Below are 6000 nucleotides of genomic sequence, written 5' to 3' on the forward strand. Positions count from 1 at the left end.
GTTCCATGAGGGCAGGGGCTGTCTAGCCCACCCCTGGATCCCCAGAGTTCCATCACAGCATCAGGCATCCAATATTTGTGGGGTGAATAAACAAACCTCCCCTCCTCAGCAGGCCCACCCCCAGTGTGGTGGCCCTCTTTAAAAGTTAAACGCAGTAAAACTATCATTATCATTATTGGTAATAATAGCAGCAGCAAATACCTTCAGATTAAAATCTGAGAGGTGGACCAGTATGACCTGCGGAATCCCTTCTGACCTAAAAAAAATAAAATAAAATAAAATATTTACTACCCTGTATCATCTCCAACTTTCCTACTGCCACCGAAACAGCTTCATTCCTGCAAACCCCTCGTTCCTCTAGGTCCCTGAGGATGACAAAGGGGAACATTTAAAGCCCTTATGAGCCTTCCAGGGACCCATGAATAAGACAAGTGGCATCTTGCAAGGCACTTGGCTCTTCAAAGCCAAGATGATAGCTTTTCTGGTGCCCGTGTCAGCTGCACAGGCTCTCTGGGCCAGGGGGCAGGGGCGAGGTGGGTGCGCCCTGCCTTTGGGGGCTCTCCAAGGCCAACAGGTCGACTTCTTTCTGGGGAAGAGATTTAGGTGCTCTTTCGTAAGTGGGTTGAGTAGGGAAGACTGTCAGATCCTGAAACGATGCAAGTATTTACCGAGCATCCAGTTGCCTGAGACTCAGCCATGAACAGAGAGGCACCCTGCCCTCGTGGGACTAGTGGTCTCCTGTGGGAGGCAGACCTCAATGAAACCACCTCACAACACATCACAGCACGCTGAGCCATGCAGGAAAAGTGCAGGCGAGCTGTGCTGTGCGGATGGGGCCTTCGAAATCTCCCTGGAAGGGATACATCGCTTCCCTGGCTCTGGTGAGTTCGTGCTCGCTCCTTTCACTGCCCCTGTTTGGCTACCGGAGCCCATGTGCTACAGACTCCCCTGGGCAAGGTGGGGCTTGCTGCCTGTCCAAGTTCTTCCAGCTACGGGTCCCTTTTCCCAGGGAGCAGCACACAGGGTGCGCCCCATGGATAGCATCTGGGACACAGGGCCTGCAGGATGAGGCCCACCAAACCAGGCACGATTTCCTGAATGCACCACGCTGGCTCCTGCTTGGTAGGCCTCTGTCCAAGCACTCTGCCTGCCTGGCACGCCCTTCCCTGCCATGCCTGCCCGGTGAGCTCTTCTCTGGGCCTCTACGTCATCCTTGCTCCACCCTCCCTGACGCCCCAGGGATGCGTTGGACCCTTTCTGTGCTCCTGCCGCACGCTGTGCATAATTCCATCTCATGCTTCCACACGGCAAGCAGCAGGACGTGGTGGGAAGGGCACACACTGGAATCTAGGTTTCTCCAGGTTGTTCGGAAGATTAAATGAGATAATATGTAAATGGTGCTTGGCACAGGGCCTAGCATGTGGCACGGGCCTGATCGCAGGGCACACCGCTGGTTTCAGCTCTTGCCTCCCGATGCCAGGGGGGTCTTTAGCTGCGGGGCAGGGACCACATGTGACATTCTTTCATACCCCAGCAGCTGAGTCGGTGCCTAATACTTGGTAGGGCTTCACCTAGAACAATCAGCGCCTCTATTTTGCAAGAGGAAATTGAGATCATGTTCCTCCTTGCCCCCCTGCACCTGCCAAAGCACATAGACACAAAGACACAGGCCTGTATCCCAAGCGAGGGTAAAAGTGCACCGATGCTGTTCACAAGCCCTCCCTGGCAGCTTTCTCGTGTGTTCCTGAGTTCGTACCCAGCCTCTTCTGAGGAGCCTTCTGACCCCACTGGATCTGCACCAGGTCCCACCCTGGGGAGGTGGAGACTGTTTCCTGTGTACCTCGTGACCTTCAGGAGTCTTCACTACCCCTCCCTTCAGCAAGTGGGCAGAGCAAACCTCTCCCTGCCCAGGTCTATGCATCAGAGGTGTACGCGGGCCAGAGGCATTGCCAGCAAGCAGTCCCCCTCCTACCCTCCGTCCCCACGGGAGGCTTCTGTGTGGCCACAAATCCCACAACAGACCATCTCTCAACCCCCACCTGAGCCGCCTTCCTGAGATGCAGCTGGGCCACAGAGAGATGGCCATCATCCAGAGAGGTGCCAACGAATTACAACCAGGGGACGAGGGCGGCCAGTGATCCTGCCAGCGCCCATGGATGGATGACTGCCCTGCTGGACCCCACCGGCCCCTTCCACATGGCGCCCAGGGGGACACTCGGGACTACATCCTAACCTCATTGGCTCCCCTGCAGTACAAAGCGAGGATCTAAGGATCTTTCCCCCCCACTTTCCAGATGGAGAAGTTGACGCCCTGAGTCAATATGGGCTCCTTCTCAGGGCCGTCCAGAGTCCACTGGTGAATATCCACAAAGAAGCCTGGGCTTGTTTCTCTGGGGCTTCCCAGGCTAATGTCGCTCAAAGGAGTCCAGACAGGCAGTGCGGGGGCTGGACTGATCTGGATTTGGCGCGGGCGGGACCCAGACTCCTCCTCACCCCTGCAGTCCTGGCCACACCGTCGTGCCCGCTCTGTGATCTCCTTTCCTCATCTCTGTGCCAGGGCCAAGCCACCTGCAGCTCCTTCCAAACCGCCCACAGGGGTGACCACAAAAGCCCAGGGGCGCCCACAGGTTGGACCTGAGGGTGACAGCTGTAGGGTGGCAGGACGGGCGGTGGGAACCAACACGACCCGGGAAGACGCGTGGATGCTGGGGCCTCTAGCTTGACCGAAGCCCGGCCCTGGGACAAACCAAGCTGACTACTCACTTGTGTTCCACCCGAGCCTCTTCAGCACATTCTTCCCTTCTGAAAATATTCCTTAACAAAGAGCTGTGTGCTTCTGGCAGGCCCCAGCCCGGCCCCACCGGGTCCCAAATGCCAGGGGAGAAGGGAGCCGTTTCATTTTGGCATGACACGCGGGTGGTGGGTGAAGGAACTCACGTGGGCTATGAGGGGCTGCCCCTGGCGCGTGCATGATGGGGTCCGGAAGCTGGTCCTGCCGGTCTGGTCAGACTTCAGGAGCAGCCTGAACTCCCCCTCCCCACCAGGGGGTGGCATAAATCAGGGGGCAGGCAGTGGGGAGGGGGGGCTTCCCTTTGGGAGACTTCAGTGTAGGAGGGAGAGTGAGTGTCCTTCCCTCTGAAGAAGGGCAAAGCAGGGAGAGACGGGTACGGGGAGAGAGGCCCGGGGCAGGTGTCCACAGGGGTGCTGGGAGATTCTGGGTCACCCTGCCACCCTTCAGGGCCCCAACGGGGACGCCGGGCAGGCTGGCTGCCTGGGGCAGGGCAAACAGCTCATGTCTCCAAGTCTGCCTGCGCTGGGAGCTTTGGGCACTACGGGAGGACCCGGGCAGGTGGCGTCTACGGAGGCGTGTGAAAGTGCTAAGGAGTCCTGCGTGTGCGAGTGTGTGGGGGGAGGTACCAATTGTCTGCGTCTGTGTTGGAGGTCCTAAGTTTTTCTGTGTGCGTAGGGGATCCGAGCGTCTAGCTCCGTGTGTGTGTGTGTGCGTGTGTGTGTGTGTGTGTGTGCGCGTGCGAGAGCGCGCACGCCCGCATACCAGGGGGCTCCTGGATGCCTGCGTGTTGGGGGGCAGGATGTCTGTCCGGACGCGTTGTGGAGGGTTCGTGGTCATCTCTCTGCGCGAGAGAACTGTTGGCTCCCAGATGTGCGTGTGTGCACGCGCACGGGCGCGTGTGGGGCTCTCAGAAAGATGTGTCTCTGGGAGGGGAGGAGGGTTCAGAATATCTATCTGTTGGGAGGTCCTGAGCATGAGGGGAGGGTGGATGCTCAGGAAGCAGGCTCAGGGGTGTGTGTGCAGCTGCTGAAGCGCGCTGGGAGGAGCCTGAGGAGTGATTTTTCCGGGTGCCCTTGGGCATGGGGTTGCTGGGGGTGGGAGATGGGCCAGCAGGCCGAGGTCAGGCCTGTGGGTACGAATCCTGATTCACAGAGGCTAGGGGAGGGGTCCTGTGGGGTCGGAAGGGAGGGGTAGGGCTCTGAGGCTAACACCCTTGGGGCTGGGGGCAGGCCTGGGCCCTGAGATAGGATGCCAAGTGAGGGGAGGGAGGGGTGGCAAGGGGTCTGCAGATGGGAGGGGTCCTGAGGGATCCGGACAGAGGGAGGGCGGGGGTCCTGGGCCTGCAGGGAGGGGGGGGGGGCGCCTGTGGGGGGCGGGTCTGCCGGTGGGGGCTGGGGGAGCCCTGAAGGGTCCGGGAGGAGTCCTGCGCGTCTGTGGAAAGGGTGGGCGGGAGTTGGCGGCCGAGGGGGGGCAGGCTCTTGGGGAGGGGGCGAGATGGGGGAGGGGGCGCCCGGAAGGGCCCGGGGAGGGGCCCCGAGGGGTCCGGAGGCACCGGGAACGAGGGTGGGCGGGGGCCGGGGCCCAAGGCCGAAGGCCGGGGTCCGTGCCGGGAGTGCCGAGGGCCCCCGGCGCGGGTTCCGCGGCGAGACGGCCCGAGCCCCGGTCTTGCCGGGCCCCCCGCGGGCCGCAGCGCGGAGCCGGCGGCCTGAGAAGGCGCCCGGGAGGCCCGGCCCGCGCCGCCTGCCTACCTGCGCCGAGCGCGCCGCCATCGCCGTGCCGAGCCTCACCGTCCCGGGCCGCGCCGCTGGATCCCCGCCGCGCCGCTCGCCCCGCAGCCCCGGCCCGGCCCCCTCAGCCGCCCCCCGGGACCGCGGCCGCCGCCGGTTCTGCCGCTGCCATTTCACCCGCTGACAGGAGCGGCTGCCCCGCCCCCGAGGCCCAGTCAGCCAATTCGCCGCCCCCAGGCACCCTGGCTCCGCCCACGGTCCAGGAGTGACGGGATGCCGGGCCAATCCGTGGCCATTCCGTGAGGAGGGCCCTGGCTACGGCCAGAAGGTTGCCGCCTCTAAGGAGAGAAGCAAATTGAAATTAGGAAAGCTGTGAAGGACGGGCAGTTTTTCCTATCGACATGTGGAATCCTGTTGAGCAACACCTGGCGGCACCAATAACAAGGAGGGAGGGGTGTGTCTCCGAGGAAAGGCTGCAGCCTTGAAGAACCCCAGACAGAGGCAGCCAAGCGTTTGGCTCTAAGCCCCGCCCAGAGCCGGGCTTTCTGCCCAATAACGAGACGTCTTGAGACGTCCATTATTATCTGCCCCTCAAATCTCGGCCATGGCAACTGTTGGGACTCTATAAAGAAGATTGACACCTCGGGACCCAATAAGACCGATGGAAGGCGGTGCACTAACATTCTCTGGCCAATGGGATCGTGCGGTTGGTTTGAGGTTGGTCTCCCGGGCGGTGGGGCTTGAGGCCTGGATTGAATGAAATAGGGGAGGGGCTGAGAGGGGCGTGACCTGGACCGACAATGGGGCGGGGCCAGTAAGGGAGAGGCTAATGGGTTGGGTCTGAGAAGGGGCGTTGGCAGGCTGAGGGGGCGGTGATGGGACCGCACCTTTGAGACCGGCTTTAGGCTGGGGGGCGGGACTGTTGGGGGTGGGGTCACATCCTAAACTCAAGCTGGTTCCCGAACCTGGTCTAGGCCGGGTTAAGTATCTTCTCTGGGGCTCACAGTGCTTTATGTTCACCCATCAAAACTCTGATCAGGCTATTACCACTGCTTATACGGCCCTCCCACGCCCCACGTGGGGTGTGGGCGTGAGTGGATGATGCAGGGCGTAGGCAAGGGGCCTGGCTCCTGGAAACTAAGTATAAATGCTTGATGAATGAAGGGATGAATGAATGGTAGCCCCCAGACTCTCAACAAGGACGAAAAACGGTGGGGGAGTGTCACTCAGGCTGAAGAGGAGCATGTAGGGACAGTCACTGATGGCAGGCAAGACTTAGCAAAAAGGACACGTTCCCACCCCAAGGGATGGACCCTGGAGGGGGTGGGGTAGGGAAAGACCCTGTCACCGAAGAGAGGGTGACATTGTAGGTTCCGAATGGGGGCTGAAAATGGGGAGACAGAAATGGGTATGGGGGGGCTTGGGATGGAGAGTGGGCCGTTATCAAGACTTTCTAAGATCTGAGGTTTCAACCTTCTAAAT

General features: G+C 60.8%; 1 protein-coding gene across 3 annotated transcripts in view; it reads right to left on the bottom strand.

Moving 5' to 3' along the window:
- EVI5L (ecotropic viral integration site 5 like) overlaps positions 1-4695 on the bottom strand; it is a 29334-nt gene extending 24639 nt beyond the window's left edge. The window contains exons 1-2 of one of the 3 annotated variants that reach the window (XM_045496453.1): positions 4540-4649; positions 202-256 (exon numbers count right to left, since the gene is read on the bottom strand). The gene's annotated coding sequence lies outside the window, so the exon portion shown is untranslated. Of the gene's footprint in view, positions 1-201; positions 257-1252; positions 1339-4539 lie in introns of those variants that run through there. The other 2 variants (XM_045496454.1, XM_045496452.1) reach the window with 2 other exon arrangements.
- Positions 4696-6000: the final 1305 nt, after the last annotated feature.

Source organism: Leopardus geoffroyi, chromosome A2 (genome assembly GCF_018350155.1).
Source record: "Leopardus geoffroyi isolate Oge1 chromosome A2, O.geoffroyi_Oge1_pat1.0, whole genome shotgun sequence".
In the NCBI taxonomy this organism is placed as follows: domain Eukaryota; kingdom Metazoa; phylum Chordata; class Mammalia; order Carnivora; family Felidae; genus Leopardus; species Leopardus geoffroyi.